At 42.9% G+C, this 18,979-nt stretch overlaps 1 non-coding gene across 1 annotated transcript; it reads right to left on the bottom strand.

Annotated features, from left to right (window-relative positions):
- Positions 1-699: 699 nt before the first annotated feature.
- On the bottom strand, positions 700-773 carry Trnat-ugu (transfer RNA threonine (anticodon UGU)). The gene has a single exon. It is a non-coding gene; the product is annotated as a tRNA-Thr (tRNA).
- Between the last annotated feature and the right edge of the window lie 18,206 nt (positions 774-18,979).

The following is an 18,979-nucleotide window of genomic DNA, read 5'->3' as shown; positions in this document are numbered from 1 at the left end:
GGAGATGCTAGTCAGAGTCCGATGAAACGGATAAAACTTTCAATCTACTCGCAAAGTACAACAGGTAAGATGACTGATCCGTGCTCACTCCCAACTATGCGTTTTCGTGAACTTGGCTGTCTATCTGTGCATGGTTTCCCGCCCTTGTTGCGGTTACGCCATGGTTCTTCTTCCTCCTACGAGTGGCAGCAGCAATGTGTATCGATATTTGTACTGTGTACCATCTTTGGTTTTGTGCATATAGTTTCCGGCTAGGGGGTCTGCGGGCAGTCGGTCGGTTGCTGCGGACCAGGGAAGTTACCTCCATGCGGTGCAGTCGGCTGGGTCCGTTGGCGGTCCCTGCACAGTGTCGGAGGGTGTGTGGAGCTGTTCGATCGCTATGAGCTTCTTGGTTCACCGACCCAGGACGTCAAAGGTGAGTAGTGGTTTCAAGCCCATTCATGTTGTGTGGTTCGTTTCAGTAGTTCGCTGTAGGGGAGGTTTTTCTGCGAGCAACACCGAGTGTTTGTATTGCTGAAATTTAGCCTCCATGCGGTGGACTTAACTATATTGTATATGTGAAGACAGTGACTGTTCTCAAAAGAACAGATATTGTTGATGACCGTGCAGCTTTTCCCTGAAATAAATGATGACTAACTGAAACCCTCAGCTGCCGACAGGTGTTGTTGATATACCTCGATGTGGACAGCTGAAAATGTGTGCCCCGACCGGGACTCGAACCCGGGACCTCCTGCTTACATGGCAGACGCTCTATCCATCTGAGCCACCGAGGACACAGACGAATAGCGTGACTGCAGGGACTTATCCCTTGCACGCTTCCCGTGAGACTCACATTCCCAACTGTCCACAATTCTACATATGTAATGTACCTTATAGACATTTGCCCATAACTATATTGATTGACTGCAAGTCAAGTGCACCAGCGGAATTTTCTGCCTTGTGGCCGTTAGTGTTCCGGTCACCTGCCCTGGCCATTAACGTAATTTCAGGCAGTGTCCTTTCCTCACCTGTTGTCACTGTCCAACACGGTGTGTAGTTTTGACAGCGTAATACATATACATATTTGAATGTGGATAATCACGACCGTAACATTTTGTGTTCGATTTCTCATGTACCGATTGGTGGCAAGCAAGTAGTTTGTTGGTCGGTCCGTGGCTGTCCCTTGGTTGGGTTCCGATGGATCAAGTGTAGCTGGACTCACCATCTGCCTCACCTAAGTGAATGAGGGCAGACCGATCCCCTTGGAGGCTTCTGAGTGCTGTTGTCTTTACTGTCTTTCTCACCAGTGTTTAATTGTCTGTTTATAATGATAACAAAATTCTTGGTTTCACTGTTTTATCTAAGTAAGTTTGAATTCCGGCAAGTGGATATTTGCTGAAAGTTTATTGCCGTTTAGTTGTCTTTTCTTTAGTCCGGTTTCAGTTATTTAAAACTTAAGGCTTATGGTTGAATTTTTTTTTTAATCTTGGAAGATTAATTATGGGCCTTCAGCCTTGGAACCTTATTCTCAAAATTACCTTCCAAGCTTAAACGTTGTGGCTTTCTGCCTTTGAAAGGTTATGGTAATTTATTTTTAAAATCTTGAATATTTTATTGTGGGCCTTCAGCCGTTTGTATTGCATCTTGTTTACGTTTGTCTATCCATTTTTTCCTTGAGGCTTTCAGCCTAGCTTTGTTTAATATATATTTTAATTATTTTATTTGCTATTTTAACTGCATTTTTATCTTGTTGGTTTTTAAGATTTCTTGTTTGGAGGCCTTCAGCCGTGAAAGAATTGCATTTGGAAACGCGTAGTTGTAAAAGTTCGGCTATGTGCCGCTTTGGTTGAAAATGTGTTATTAAATAGCAGTAAATTACAATTTTAACTTGAAACTGACCACAACCTTATTTGGACTTTCCACAGTCCTGATCACCTGTTCTGCCCAGCGGATTTAGCGGGCGTCTCAATGGCATGACCTGTTTGGCAAATGTATACTTTTACCTCGAAGCTACAACCCGCCAATGGTTGGACAACGACGAAGAGCAGCTAAGTAGCTGGGATAAGTTTTAGGCTTAACTGAAGAAAACATTTGGTGCTAGTCAGAAACATCTCCGTCTAGCAGAAGAACGAGGTCCAGCGTCATGGAGACTGTACACACTTTTACATACCAAATTTTTTACCCTATTCCACATTGTGAATCCGAATATGACAGACGGTAATAGAATCTCACAATTAATTAAATGAGTCACGGAAGACTTGTGCCAAGCTCTTCTGTTAAAGGACGCCGTGACAACAAATGGTGTCAGCGAATCGACAAAACACAGCAGAAAAGTTTCGGATGAAAGAAGTGTGACCGACTCTCGAGTACAGTCCCTATAGCAATTGTGCAAAAGCTTGACGACCTCATCTCTCTCAAACGCCAGGCAGAAAAAGAAACACAACAGCTTATGTCAACCAGAATTGTGCAACCAAGCAAGCATCAGAACCAGCCATGAATGTCAAGTGGTAATAAAAATCTGAAAGAAGATGTAAATCGATCTATAACGACCAGCCTCCACCACCAGTCGAAAGCGCCAGGAAGGATGGACCCCGCGAACTGTGACATATGCCGCATCCATCAAACGGCAGCCCTACACCCGACAAAAACAGGTAGAGCTCCTCCACCTAATACCACGTCTCGCAGAAGAACAGACATTTGGAGGATAGATGACAACATGGCGATGTGATTCCACTGTGGATATTTTGTTATTGCAGAGTTTTCGACGACAATTGCGCCGCCGGACGTCAATCATCACTACAGTTCTGTACATGCCAGTCACCTGAAGGCGATAAATTGACGATGGGACGAAGTCCACCACGTGGGTCTTCTCCAGCGTGCCAGAGCTTTTCCTTGTAACTGTACAGTGCTGCTAGCCGCTCTCCTAAGGAAATCTCACCGACGTCATCATCGACGGCCCGTCTATGTGGGCGCCAGAAGACTTACGGGCTTCATTTCTGTGGCGTCAAAAGATTATCATCGTCATCTAAAGAATATTATGTTCCATGATACAAAAGCGACGGTGCTGCAAGACACAAATGGGAAATACGTCCAGCCAACAGGAATATGTGTTGCTAGAATAACTATGAATAACTGAACACAGCCCTCAGAATTTGTTGTTTTAGCAGATTGCAGTCATAATGTTCTCTGATGATGCTCTGCATGCACCACAGGCGGTGGTAATATATTGTAGAAAATCGGAGCTCGAGACTGATAAGTCCTTTTTTCGAAGACATTTGAAGAAAATCTAAGCCTTCTGACTACTATATTGAGGTGTGTTGAGACAGCAGGTCTTTTTGCCTCCCAAGAAATAATATTTGGACACTTAGTGAATGGCGGCAGAGTGTGTTCCAGTCTAGAGAAAATAAGAACAGTCACAAATTTTGAAAGTACTCGGCACATTCATGATGTGAGACGTTTTCTCCGAAAGTGCTCGTACTACAGGCGCTTCATAAACGACTTCTGTATCATGGTGCGTCCCTTGCAAGAAGTACTGCACAGAGACGCCAAATTTTCGTGTTAGGTGGTGCTAGAAAGCCCTTTCCGTGACTGTAAGTAGATGCTAACGTCTTCTACAGTCCTAGCATTGTATGAGGAGAATGCAGTGACATAACTGCACATTATCGCCAGCGGCTATAGAATGTGCGTCTGAAAAGTTTGACAAGACTTACAAACAAAATATCTCTACTGGCCTTCAAAGTAGTTCCCACTGGTTACAACACACTTCTCACGTCGGTTGTGAAGTGATTGGAAACTGTCAGCATACGCTTCTTGTGAAATCACTCGAAGCGCCGTGGTGTGGTCTTGTTGGATATCCGCATCATTACAGGAGATGAGGCGTGGTGCCAGTATACGATCCGAAGACCAAGGACAACCAATGTCATGGTGATCAGCGCTTCCCCACCTGCCTCGGGTAGAAATTCATGATGCATGAAGCTCTTTTTGCCGAAAAATGGGATCAGTCGACTTAATCTTGGGATTTTTTCAGTCTTTTTTTGTTGTTGTTTGGGAGGGGGAGACGCGGGTAGACGATGAAGAAGACCAGATAATATTCATCATAAAAACCTTAAAATATGCATGCAAATATCCAAGAAAAATGCTTAAAAATGCATGAAAGTGTCGAAATATGCAAGATCAAATAATAAAAAAAAACAAGGTAGGTACTGCGTGCATTATATCTCAAAGTCGAACCTGTGCACATAATTTACGAGGGAGAGTGCCAGCCACGCGAAAAATCGGTACATTTACAATGCCTATATCATTTTCTGAATGCTTTCTGGTAGAGGTTAGAAAGGGGGCATTGCTGGGATTATTTTATAAAAAATTGCAAAATGGGAACGCACATCATGTTTCAAGATTTGTTCCTTCTTTGATATTGTTGTCAGCAAGAAGCGGATGCGATGCGAGCGAGTCGCAGCGAAACAATCGATATGTACAGGACCAACTTCGAGATAAATTGTACGCAGAGGGGCACGCTCAAAAACTCTGTAATATTTTATTTAAAAAATAACACACAATCCTGAATGTTTTTGAACAGCATTAACTTTCAGTTAATGCTATTGGACCAAAGCATCATTTACAATTTATTTTATATTTTTCTACTATTGTAAATCTAAACGACCAAGTACTGTTCCAAATGGTCGGTAGTAATATTGTGTCTTCGATCACTCAAAACATTTTTAAAAGCAGAGAAGGACCGTTCTTACATCAACTGAGGTAACTGGGTAGTATTTGAATTTGGGAGCTATGTTGGCACTTACTGTTTTTGGTAAAAGTTCATTAATAAAACTATCAATTTGGCACAAGGGTTCAAAGCCTGGGTTATTGTTTAAAATGTTTTCCAACTTTTCTTTAAGTTTTCTTGGGAATACCTCCGGCAATGAGGAGTTCACTAGAATCATTTTATTCATTAACTGAACAGATTCATTCAACACTTGCAGGTATTCGGGAAAAATTAGTGCTAATCACAACAATGCCTTTTTTAATGCCGGAATCATTAAAAGTTTCCTTGCACTGGCAAATTGCCAAACCCTCTGCACTATCGAAGTCGTTTGCTGCCCCTATAATGGCCTCAAAATGTTCATTGTAAAACAACACATCTTCGACCTAAGTACCCCAACGAGTTACAACGAGTTATTGCTGGTTCGGGAGGTAAAGGCACATTTGGTAGTTTTTCTTTGTAGGTCTTGATGTGAGAAGGAGCCTTTAGCAACACTTTCTTTGTGGATGAAATCAGTTTATTTACATTCAAAAACGTGGAACGTACTTCTTCAGCAAGGCGATGTGCTCCATGAGCAAAGCACGTCACAACAATCAAATTGGAATAAAATACTCTGGGGGGTTTTCCTGCTTTGATCACATTGGGAGCAGCATCTGAAATAAACACAAATACCCTTTCATCTGCAGAAGATTTTTTCATTCACAAATCTGGCTATCGTAGAATGAATTATTTTAAGTTCTCACCAGGCCGCTAAATAGGAAGAAGAAGGCTCTTCTTTTAAAGCACCAACAATTAAATTTGCAATGAAACGGCCACAAGTGGCTACAGTTTCGTCATCCGAAATCCAGATAATGCTGTCCTTGAGTTCATTGCGTATTTCTTCCAGAAAATTTACGTAAATTGTCGGTATGTAATTTTTACGCAGTGCTGATTCATCTAGTATATTTTTATTTAAGCAATATTTGCGCAGGAAGCCTTTGAGGATGAGGTTTGTGCTTGCAATGAATGATGCACATAGAACCATGTCAAACCAACTTTTTTTGGTTACCTTGGGACAAATCACTGATACTGCAACTTGCTGTTGTCAGAAGTTGTTTTCGTGGTCCTTTCTTCTGCATTCCTGCGAAATGAAGACTTGTCTTGACATGCTGGTATATTTGAAACTTTTTTTTTTGCGCGAAACATTTTTCTCGCAAACTCGACATAATAAAACATTCGTGTCACGTGTAAATGTTCCAGCATGGTCTGCTATCCACGAAACGACGTTTCTTTTTTCAGGCGACATGACGCATAACACGTTACACACTACACATCGTAAACGTACACGTTCAACTGTGTACAAGTAAATAGAAACCTAAACTGAAACAATGGACGTGCGACTAAAAGCTTGCGTAGTTTAATTTAATTGTTCCCAACGCGAACGGTATGACAGCGGAGAGGATTAATCGGGGGGCGCGGGCGGAGGAGCATTGACTGTTTGTCTGTTCCTATCCCTATTCCTTTTCTGTAATGATTTTGCTAGGCAGTGGCCTCTGGTTAGCGATTGCACGCAGTTCTAAGTCGTGGTCAATCTGTGAGACATCAAATCTAGATCGAACTAGAGACAGCCCGTCTAAATTTTTAAAATACTGTAAACACTCATTTTTAGTTAAAATATGCAATAACCGGTGAAAAGGAGAGAAATATGCAAATGCATGTGCAACATGCAAATGCATATAATCCGGTCTCTAACCTGATTACTCTGAAGGCCAGAAAAGGTATTTTATTTGTAGCTCAGATTTCTGAGGCCATTCATCGAACTTTTCTGATGTACCCTGTCTAGTACAAATTCAGATATGTGCTGAAATACTGCTACAGTCCTGAGGCGTAGATCGACGATGTGGCTTCTCATTCGAGGAAATCGAAGATTTGCTCGACGATCATGGAGTTTCGGCGGGGGATGTCGCCTCCGATGCTCTGCGTACTAAAAAGGATATGGCGACAAGACCAAAACGCGAGTATACGTCAGCGGTGCTCTACAGAGGACCGTTGACACAATGACGATCCAGGCTGCTGCACTAGCTCTTTTGAGTTTGGAGTTGCGCTTAGCGTCGCTAGCTGGCAGTCTGTCGGCTACCATTTCAAACCTGGCTCCTAGCACTTAATTTTTATTTACCATCTGTCATTTCTGGAAGGCTCTCGAAAGTTCTCATGTTTATAATATTTGTATGTTCTGGAATATATCGAAGTAATCAACAACCTGATGCATGAAAGAAATTTAATTTCTTAACTCGTTTCAGGTACTTCGGGCCCTTCTTCAGGAGATTGTCGGCAACGATAGCTGAATAGTCGCCGGCGTGGTAATTCAGCGTGCTTGGCCAGAGGGTTAGCTGCCCTTTGTAATAAAAAACTGAGTGGACGGATCAACAAAGGACCTAAACGGGTGTCGTCGGACGTCCGCCTCGATCAAATTCAACGAACAATATACGAGGTGTGGCTAGAAAACAACCGGACTAGTACTGGTGAAACAATAAAACGAATGCAATAAGGCTGAAAGTCGCGTGGCCTGTCACGTGACTCTCGCTCCGCCTACTGCTCGAGTTTCACCTGCCTCCTGCACTCAGTCTGCCCGTGGCGTCTGGTTTAAGTAGTTGACGTTTTGTCTGCGCGTCGGAAAATGTTGAGTGTACAGAAAGAACAGCGTGTTAACATCAAATTTTGTTTCAAACTAGGAAAATCTGCAAGTGAAACGTTTGTAATGTTACAACAAGTGTACGGCGATGATTGTTTATCGCGAACACAAGTGTTTGAGTGGTTTAAACGATTTAAAGATGGCCGCGAAGACACCAGTGATGACACTCGCACTGGCAGACCATTGTCAGCAAAAACTGATGCAAACATTGAAAAAATCGGTAAACTTGTTCGACAAGATCGCCGTTTAACAATCAGAGCAGTGTCTGAGTTAACAGGAGTTGACAAGGAAAGTGTCGAACAAGTTTACCGCTTTTTCAATGTTTGCATCAGTTTTTGCTGACAATGGTCTGCCAGTGCGAGTGTCATCACTGGTGTCTTCGCGGCCATCTTTAAATCGTTTAAACCACTCAAACACTTGTGTTAGCGATAAACAATCATCGCCGTACACTTGTTGTAACATTACAAACGTTTCACTTGCAGATTTTCCTAGTTTGAAACAAAATTTGATGTTAACACGCTGTTCTTTCTATACACTCAACATTTTCCGACGCACAGACAAAACGTCAACTACTTAAAACAGACGCCACGGGCAGACTGAGAGCAGGAGGCAGATGAAATTCGAGCAGTAGGCGGAGCGAGAGTCACGTGACAGGCCACGCGACTTTCAGCCTTATTGCATTAGTTTTATTGTTTCACCAGTACTAGTCCGGTTTTTTTCTAGCCACACCTCGTAGAACAAAATGAGATAAAGAAAAAGATGGATAGAGCGTCTGCCATGTAAGCAGGAGATCCTGGGTTCGAGTCCTGGTCGGGGAGCCAGCACGGTAGCTCAGCGTGTTCGGTCAGGGAGCCGGTTGCCCTCTGTAATAAAAAAACTGAGTGGAAGGATCAACAAACCAACTTGAACGGATGTCATTGTGACGCCCGCAACGACCAAACACAACGATAAAAAAAGAGAGAGTAAGCGTGACGGACTGGCGTCCTAAGGGGCCCGGGTTCGATTCCCGGCTGGGTCGGGGATTTTCTCCGCTTAAGGACTGGGTGTTGTGTTTTCTTCATCATCATTTCATCCCCATCTGGCGCGTAGGTCGCTCAATGTGCCGTCGAATGTAATGAGACCTGCAGCAAGGCGGCTGGACCTGCCCCGTAAGGGGCCTCCCGGCCAATGACGCCAAACGCTCATTTCCATTTTTTTTGTTTTTTGTTTTTCAGGAGCTTGTAACTATCATATTACTTGCGAGTGTCAGCAGTAGGATGCATGCAATGGGCTGCATGCATCGTATTGTTGACACTCGCAAATAATGCAATAGTTATAAGTGCCTGAAACCTGTTAAGAAATTAAATTTGTTTCATGCCACTGGTTACCGATTATTTCGACATGTACAACTACACTTGTTGAAGATGGGTAAATACTAAAATATTCTGGAATATTCGATGTCTGCGTAAGTAGTAGCTCTCTCCGTTAAGGAGGTCAGTTCTGTTCTGGTTGTACGCTGATGTCTGTAATAAACGTTCTGTCAGTGCTAAAAGTCTTACATCTTGAACGACCTTCCATGCGGATTTGGACCTGATTCTACTCACGACGCTAACACATAATTTCCACGTGAAATATGTTCACTATTTTACATTGTCAGTATCACAGTTAGCGACGTTGTCTGCTACGCTACATTTTTGCACCTGTTTTTTATCTGTTTTTCTTTGGTTAATATTTGCAACTGTTTCTTTTGCGTTACTCTAATAAAAAAAATATTTAGTTTGAACGTCTACTTTTGTCGTATGATCTGTCGTACTGACATACACTGATAAGCCATAACGTTATTACACTGCCCGGCTTAGATATTGGATGCCGCTTTGTGGCGTTGCGGGCACGTGACGCGGTAACAAAAGCATCTAAGCGTAGCAGACACGGACGGGAGGTCATCCTAGCGAAGACGTGGGCTGCAAGTGGAGAAATCCATTTAGATAAGCGACTTTGACGAAGGGCAGATTATTATTACGCACATCCTGTGGACGAGTATCTCTAAAACGACGAAGCTGGTTGAATGTTCACATGCTGCTGTCGCGAGCATCTACAGAAAAAGATATACGGATACTGAAAGTACCACTGGGCGCTACACGATTCTTCACACAACGTGGTGTTCGGAGCCTTGTCTGCTCTGTAAAGTAGGACAGGTAGGGATCTGCGGCATCTCTGCCGAAAGAGCACAATGTAGGCGCACGCACAAGTGTTTCGGATCACACCTTTCATCGTACATTTTAGAACACTGTAGTACGAGTTTACATATTGTCCCAACGACATCGTCATTTACGATTACAGTGGGCACGGGACCATCGGGATTCGACAGTCGGTCAATGGAAACGTGTTGGCTGTTCGGGAGAATCATTCTTCTACGCTAGATCGATGGTCGTCTCCACAAACGCCGTTATCGAGGTGAACGGCGGCTCGAAACGTGCATCGCAACACGGATGCAGGATGCTGGGAGCAGTATTATGCTATGGGAGACATTCTCCTGTTCTAGCATGGGACCTGTCGTAGTATTCGAAGACACTTTGACAGCTGCGAACCGCCGGCCGAAGTGGCCGTGCGGTTAAAGGCGCTGCAGTCTGGAACCGCAAGACCGCTACGGTCGCAGGTTCGAATCCTGCCTCGGGCATGGATGTTTGTGATGTCCTTAGGTTAGTTAGGTTTAACTAGTTCTAAGTTCTAGGGGACTAATGACCTCAGCAGTTGAGTCCCATAGTGCTCAGAGCCATTTTTGAACAGCTGCGAACCACCTGCACCCTTTCATGATTGATGTCTTTCCCGACGGCAATGTTAATCTTTCAAGAGTATAATGCTAGTGTTGTTTCAGGAGTATTATGGTGAAATCATGTTGATGTCTTGGCAACCAAATTGGCCTGATGTAAATCCTATGGAACAGTTCTGGGTCTCTATCGCGTGCCACCACCGCGTACGCAAATCAGCGGACCTTTATTAACGCGAATTACGTGACCTGTGGGTAGACATCTAATGCCACATATCTCCACAAACCTACCAACAAACTTTCGGATCCCTGATCAGAGCCGGCCGGAGTGGCCGTGCGGTTCTGGGCGCTACAGTCTGGAACCGAGCGACCGCTATGGTCGCAGGTTCGAATCCTGCCTCGGGCATGGATGTGTGTGATGTCCTTAGGTTAGTTAGGTTTAATTAGTTCTAAGTTCTAGGCGACTGATGACCTCAGAAGTTGAGTCGCATAGTGCTCAGAGCCATTTGAACCATTTGAACCCTGATCAGTGCCGTATTTCGTTCAAAACTCGGACTAAATAATGTTTCGGCTCATCAGTGTAGCTTGTCAATGCGATCATTTTAGAATTTCTACTTGCAGCTGGGTGATGACTGGGTGTTGTTGGGTCGTGTTCATCATCATTCATCCCCATTAAGGTCGGAGGAAGGCAATGGCAAACCACCTCCACTAGGACCTTGTCTAGTCAGCGGTGTGGGTCTCCCGCATCGTCCCCTACGCTCCTCGGAGTATGGGACCTCACCACCACCACCACCACCACCACCAGCACCACCACAATCATAATCATCATCATCATCATCACTTGCAGCTGACACTTTTAGTGAGATACGAGTTTATGCGACAGCCTCAGCTGCCAAACTACACCTCCCCTTCGACGGGGTGATCGAACACAATAGAACACCCATCACTACCATTATTCCCTTCGCTACTGTGCCGTCTCTGCAGGTAAGGGCCAAGTTATTTCCTCGCACACAGTAAATCTTCGGATGGCTGTAATTCTGGCTCTCATCGTCTGTATCCTACCACCTTATTCTGAGCTTTCTGTTCCTTTGTCTTGTGTTTATGAAATTTGTATGGTCTAGGTAAGTTTTGACCTACTTCTGGAATCTAGTTTTTCTTGGCCACCAGATGAAGAATAGCGTACATAAAGATCTTAGTTCCTTGTTGCGTATGTATTGAACAGAAAAACTTTCTAGTTTCTACCGTTTTCTTCTTGCGTAGCAACAAAATTCCATACACTGTACCAGTAGAATCTTAGGTAGGCTAGCAAAGTGGCTGCGGCCGACTAGAAGAGAGGCTGTATTGTTGTATAGTCACAGACATATTATTTTGCATATTTTTTTTTTGAGGATCATGGGACACTGGCCAATATATAGATAACAGAGCAATAAATAATATTGTAGTTCTATTTCCTACCTCAAACCTATCTCCTATTCAACGTATCAAGTTAATTTCTTGTGCTCGGCATTTACTTTCGCGCCTGAAGCCTGCGTCTTTGGTACCAAGATATTCAGCGGTAGCACCTTGAACACTTTATCCAGATATAACTACTCAGGTTTTCCTGCGTAGATAAGTGGCAATTTCATTCAATATCTGAAACGAAATTGAAAAGAGGAGCAGACATCTTTATATCTGATTTGCAGCTGGTATATCCAATAGTTAAGAAAGATTACAGAAGAAAGGAAGATAAGCAACCTCTCGACTACAAGGTCACTTAGAGATAGTGTGTTGTGCTACACTTACCGGAGTCACCACATCACGCAAAAAATTAAAGCGGATTCTATCCCGCGTAGCCTTGGAAAATCGTAGTTTTTCCTACATACAAGCGTGAATCAAGCAGTTAGCTGTAACATTGATTAACCAAAGTTAATCATGGCGATGTAGGTGAGCAGAAAAAGCCATAACATAAAGAACAGCCCAAGATTGTTGACTCGCTAATTACAATAGGACAGCAAGTCAAAATGTAAAGGCTGTTATCTATAGATACTTTCAATTGGGAAAACGACATTGCAAATAAAACGATTTCTCTCAAACTCTATGCACATGGTCCATCTCTTGACAAATTTCATAATTCCATTCTGGAATAATTTCTGTGGCGTCTTGCACATTAACTCTTCCACCGCCTCCACGTCCTCGTTATCCGAACGAAGACTTGGATTCACGCGGGCGCTTGTTCTCCGTAGACAAAAGATGAAAAACGCTTGGAGCTACTTCAGTTGTGTATGGTGGTTCTCCAGCAAGTCAAAACCAAAAATTTCCCTGCAGAAACATGTTCCAGATGTGGCGGAGACTAGGATAGAACCAAATATCTTAACTTTTAATTCATATAAATTATATTCAGTGATCATTAAGTTTGCAAAATGAGCTTAGTCAGATCTCTTGCATATTCAAAGACGTAAGAGTAGTCCGGTATCACCTTAAAAGAAAGCATATGAGTATAAGAAATAATAACCTCATTAGGTACAAAGTACCAGGTTTCGATCCATCTGTGAGGTAAAATGAGGTAGACTCATTTAAATGAATGGTAGCACTTGCAAACAAGAAAAAGTTTTATCCTACTGCACAAAATATATGAAAACGTACAGAAATCCTTAAAGCTACTACCAAGGGATACCATTAATTTATTTCAAGCACAGCTGGTTTTCAACAAAGGACTTCAAATTTTCACAATGTTACACTGATGTAGGTGAAATTCTCAATAACTGGTCCTAATTAAAAACGAAAACACCCGATTTTAAGAACAGTAACCGCAGTAGTCACCTTGTTCTTCAGCTTTGGAACACTGTTGATGAGCGCAGCGCGACAAGATAATCACTGGGCCCATCTCGTGTTCGATAATCAATCTGAATATACACTATTACAAAATATGCATGCTTCGTCTGGATCTTCTTCGCCTGATGAAGTCGAATAATATTTTATTTAGCTAGTCTAGTCCTTCCAATTGTCATATTCAGCTTCTCAGCCTTTTTAACGGCGTGAATCTTTTGATTTTCCCCCTAAAAAGTTTTCATTTTGGGTTTTTCTTTTCTTCTTCCTATTTCCAACGTTTTTTTTCAACATCCAAATCATTTTTGTATCGCAAGGAGGTCAGTATTATTGTTTTGCCCTTGTTCCTACTGGCGACTTTCTTTGCAGTTTTCGTCAAATTAACCTTTGGTTGAGGCGTTAGAATCTTTGGTGACGTAGAGAATGACGATGGCGCACCAGAAGTTCCAGCAACCGCAATCAGTCTGGCCAATGTCATTTCCGAAATGCGAGAAACAGCTACTAATTCATTCTGCGTTATGGAAGTTTTTCGATTGCAGAACATTGAAAAACTTTGTCCTGGAGCACATTCTCGTCATCTTAGGATGTCTCGCCTTCAGAAAGCTCTCCTTGTCGTGCGTTGCCTTTTTCTTTAAAGCGCGAGGCGAAACAAGGTCGGCCAGGTTTTACACAATCTGGTGTACACAGTTTTGCCCCGCAGTGGAAAGTTAGCATTCGCATTATGTGTGTCATACAAATATTGAAATACACTGAAAAATAATAATTGAAATAATAAGAACCTATTTGTTATCAGGTAATGTTTCCCTTCATATCATTGCTCCAAGAGGCGCCAATATCAGGAAAAAAATTTAAGCAAAAGCTTTAAAAGGAGTATTAGGTAATGGAACAGGCGTCCTCTAATTACAGTTACCTATAACTCCCCGAGTGGTATCAGACCAATGCTAACATCTACAACTCCCCGAGTGGTATCAGACCAATGCTAACATCTACAACTCCCCGAGTGGTATCAGACCAATGGCAGCACTATGTACACAGATTTGAAGTTACCCAGTTTGACCCCTCTACTTCATTCTACCCTATGCTCCACCATTCAGGTGTAACAAAAATGTCTCTTAGTCAATAATGTATGCCCACATCGCAAGATACCTTCAAGAGATGGACATTCATCTCTAAATCCCAAGATGTGAAGACACCGAACCACAGAAATTACAATACTTAATCAACTCCAAAGATACACACATCCCACTCCTACCAAAAGATGAAACCATATGCAGCCATTTTATAATAGGTTATTTGTGTACAGTGTTAATATCCTGCCTGATTAGTTATTTAATTCCAGTGATGAACTTCATAAAACTTACTCCAGTGAAAAGTGATTCTCAGCTACCAACATTTTCAGCACAAGAATAAGAAATATGATCTCTTAGGCTTCCACAGCATGATTGATCAACGGTGTGTTTCAGGGTATTCTGAGGAGTTGTTCTCGACAATCGACAAAATATTGTCCTTAAAATTGAAATAAAATGTCAGAACCCTTAGCAGAACGCACAGAAGCACAATACTGAAGAATATGAAAGTTTACATGTGTGTAATATTTATAGTGCTAACATGTGAGTAAGAAGTATTGTGATGTATCGAAAATTCGTTTTTAACATAATAAATTATACAGTGTGTCCCACAAAAGGACTTACACACCGTTTAAACTTCAGTAACTTAGGAGGTAATAATCATAACCTTATCCAGTTGTGATTATATGATGCTCTCATGACTAATGAGTACAGCTGAGCATTTGTTATTATTTTGTGTATTTTCAGTTGCTAGTAACTACATGTAAATAACAAGATGGCTGTAAACTTGACATTGGAGCAGAGAAAGTGGATTTTGAAGTGTCATTGGAAATGTGGAAAAGCGAAACAAGCACAGGGACAGTCACAGGCAGAGTTTGATACCGCACCACAGTCATGTGCAGCAATAACGAAATAACGCTCCAATTTGAGAGGGAAGTAACTGTGCATGATCTGAGGAATGGACGGTGTGGTGGGAAGAAAGCAGTAGTGGATGAAAGAGGGGTGGACGTAGTGCTACAGGCTTTAACAAGATCCCCAAAGAAGTCTACACAGAAAGCTGCATACGAATCAGATGCCGGCAAATCAAGTGTTAACTGCATTTTAAAGCAGGCAAAGTGAAACCCTACATTCACAAGTTACTTCATGTGATGAATGAGGACGATTGGAATAAGCGCCCCGGATTTTGTGAATGTAGAGAGTGAAAATCTCATATTGGACATATTGCCTCTGTAACGTGCTTTCTTCCAAGAGTGGAAGTACTGCAAGGTTCACAGGAGAGTTCCTGTGAAGTTTGGAAGGGAGGAGACGAGGTACTGGCTGAACTGAACGACCTTTATTTGGCTTTTTAACTTGATAAAAAAAATTTAATCCAATAATTTTCTCTAAATTATCACTATCTTCTGAAACTATTTTAGTGTACCTATCTGGACAAGTAATTTTATATTTATAATCTCAAAGTACTAAGACCTTAATGCCATATTTACTTGCTGACATTTCTGCCTCACAATTAGACGAAAAAGTTATGTCGTATGAACATTGAGCCGCGGCGACTCATTTCACTATCGATAACTGCGGATGACTTCCTTGTGCGGTTATCGCTGCCTCGCCTAGTCTTCGAAAGTGGCTGCTAGAGTCGCGTCTACAGGAAGAGAGGCCTCCGAAGAGTGCTCCGCAGGCAGTTGACAGGTACTTTTCGCACAGTGTGAAGCCGGGGGCAGCGGCAGTGTTCGGAACGACGTCTTTCCCGGGACGTCGTTCACTATTGTTCGCGAGGACTGGGCAGAAGGCGAAGGTCTGATTCGCTTACGTTGTGGGCAACTAGTTGTTCAGCTCCGTGCACCGATTCCCCGCCCCGCAAACTGGAATAGTGTGTTGCCTTGTCTGCTCTGTGTGCTTTTGAAGTAACTTGTTTTAATCTGCTGGCCAGCGTTTTATCTCGAATAATCTGCTACGGTTAATGTTGCTATGGTTGTGTAATATTCCCAGGTGTCACGCATAGCTATATCAGGAGGCTATGCCTCATCTAGTTAAAAACAAGTGTTGGTTTTAAAATTCTTATGCAAGAAATCCAGCTGCTCCAAGGTTTGATGTTTTAGAAGCAGCTGGACTCTGGTATCACTATTTTCCGGACCTTTTAGAAGTTTTTTGAGTTCCAGTTAATGGTAAGAACCGAGCGAGTTGTTTTATACCTTCCTGGAAGAAATTACAGCTTTCTTTCTGTAGTTCTCTGTTAGCGAAGCTCATTTCCTAGGGCATATAAACTTATTGGGAAAGTTCTGTAGGTACAGTCACGGTTAAACTACACACATCAAAAAAAGTTTTGCATCACCCCTGTTCCAAGGAACTCCTGAAGATAGATGTTGACTGTGGATATTGTATCACAGACACAGGCCCTTTGACTGCTCAGAGATGTCACTAAACCCTCCCAAAGATGTAAACACGATGTATGAACAGCGCCTATTAGACGGAGGGGGTCCGACAGCTATCAGTTCCAGTCATTTCACCAGGAAGGAGGTACACGGCTCGTGTTGTCTGTAGTTCAATCATGCCTAGACGGTCAATACTGCTGTTAGAACGTGTCCGCATTGTTACTTCGTGCCAGGAAGGGTTCTCAACAAGAGAAGTGTCCAGGCGTCTCGAACCAAAGCTATTTTGTTCGGACATGGAGGAGATACAGAGAGACAGGAACTGTCGATGACATGCCTCGCTCGTGCCGCCCAAAGGCTACTACTACAGTGGATGACCGCTCCCTACAGATTATGGCTCGGAGGAACACTGACAGTGATAGCAACGCCACCATGTTGAATAATGCTTTTCGTGCAGCCACAGGACGTCGTATTACGACTAAAACCATGTGCAATATGAAACTTCCTGGCAGATTAAAACTGTGTGCCGGACCGAGACTCGAACTCGGGACCTTTGCAATAGGCTGCGTGATGCGCAACTTCACTCCTGACTTCCATGGTGAGGTCCTGCAACCACGACACCATGCGGCGCGGAACAGATGGGCCCAACACCATGCCGAATCGACCGCTCAGGATGAGTGTTGCATATGCCTTCAACCAGAAAATCGTCGGAGACGTGTTTGAAGACAACCCGGTCAACGAGTGCTGCAAGATGGAGGTTCCCTGCTGTTTTGGAGAGGCATTATGTGGGGCCGACTTACGCCTCTGGCGGTCATGGAAGCCACCGTAACGGGTGTACGACACGTGAATGCCATCCTCCGACCGATAGTGCAACTCTTTTTTTTTTTTTTTTTTTTTTTTTTTTGGTCATCAGTCTACTGACTGGTTTGATGCGGCCCGCCACGAATTCCTTTCCTGTGCTAACCTCTTCATCTCAGAGTAGCACTTGCAACCTACGTCCTCAATTATTTGCTTGACGTATTCCAATCTCTGTCTTCCTCTACAGTTTTTGCCCTCTACAGCTCCCTCTAGTACCATGGAAGTCATTTCCTCATGTCTCAGCAGACGTCCTATCATCCTGTCCCTCCTCCTTATCAGTGTTTCCCACATATTCCTTTCCTCTCCGATTCTGCGTAGAACCTCCTCATTCCTTACCTTATCAGTCCACCTAATTTTCAACATTCGTCTATAGCACCACATCTCAAATGCTTCGATTCTCTTCTGTTCCGGTTTTCCCACAGTCCATGTTTCACTACCATACAATGCTGTACTCCAGACGTACATCCTCAGAAATTTCTTCCTCAAATTAAGGCCGATATTTGATATTAGTAGACTTCTCTTGGCCAGAAATGCCTTTTTAACCATAGCGAGTCTGCTTTTGATGTCCTCCTTGCTCCGTCCGTCATTGGTTATTTTACTGCCTAGGTATCAGAATTCCTTAACTTCATTGACTTCGTGACCATCAATCCTGATGTTAAGTTTCTCGCTGTTCTCATTTCTACTACTTCTCATTACCTTCGTCTTTCTCCGATTTACTATGGGCAGCATATTGGTGAGGCATTCGTCTTCATGGACGACAATTCGCGCCCCCGTCGTGCTCATCTTGTGAATGACTTTCTTCAGAATAACGACATCACTCGAGTAGAGTGGCCAGCATATTCTTCAGACATGAACCCTATCGAACAGCCCTATCGAACAGCCCTTTATGGACGACGTGACCCACCAACTAAGGGAACTACCCCGAATAGCCGTTGAGTCATCGGACGTACTGCGTCAACAATGCCTTGATGGACTTTGGATAGTATGCCACGACGAATACAGGCATGAGGACGTGCTACTGGGTATTAGAGATATTGATGTGTACAGCAATCTGGACCAACACCTCTGAAGGTTTCGCTGTATGGTGATACAACATGGAATGTGTGGTTTTCATGAGCAATAAAAAGGCCGGAAATGATGTTTATGTTGATCTGTATTCCAATTTTCTGTATAGGTTCCGGAACTCTCGGAACCGAGATGATGCAAAACGTTTTTTGATGTGTGTATAACTTTACTTGTAGTATAATCTAGTCACTTATCTTGCTTGTTTGTTAACAGCGCTTACCAAGTTGGTGGAAGAGTGTTTCGTGTCGGCGGCTTCTCGTCACGTGGGCCTGATTTTCTTGCGGCCGTGTGCACGGCATTTTCTCGAGCATTTCCTATCGCGGCTTGCTATTTGTTTGCAGTCGCGCGTTCCGTCTGTCTGTGCTCAAGCTGAGTGTCTTACGTTATCTGACTTGCATTGTAAACGAAATTTTGATGTCGACGAAGAGGCCTTTGATTAACAGGCTTCGCACCAGAAGATTTCCCTTTAATGTTTAATACACATTGTAACCTTGTTCTAAGGTTTGTAGTAAATCATTCGATGTTAACCTTCCTGCGGGTCTGCCTATTGTTTTGAAGAGATTTATCTAGAACTGTTTTAATTATTTTAATTTGCTGGTTTATTTAAAATACTTTAATTTAGAATTTTTAGAAAGCCCAATATTGTTAACGTCTTATTTTTTG

This window comes from Schistocerca nitens, chromosome 4 (assembly GCF_023898315.1).
Source record: "Schistocerca nitens isolate TAMUIC-IGC-003100 chromosome 4, iqSchNite1.1, whole genome shotgun sequence".
NCBI classification, from domain to species: Eukaryota; Metazoa; Arthropoda; class Insecta; order Orthoptera; family Acrididae; genus Schistocerca; species Schistocerca nitens.
This window is presented reverse-complemented; position numbering and strand designations above follow the sequence as displayed.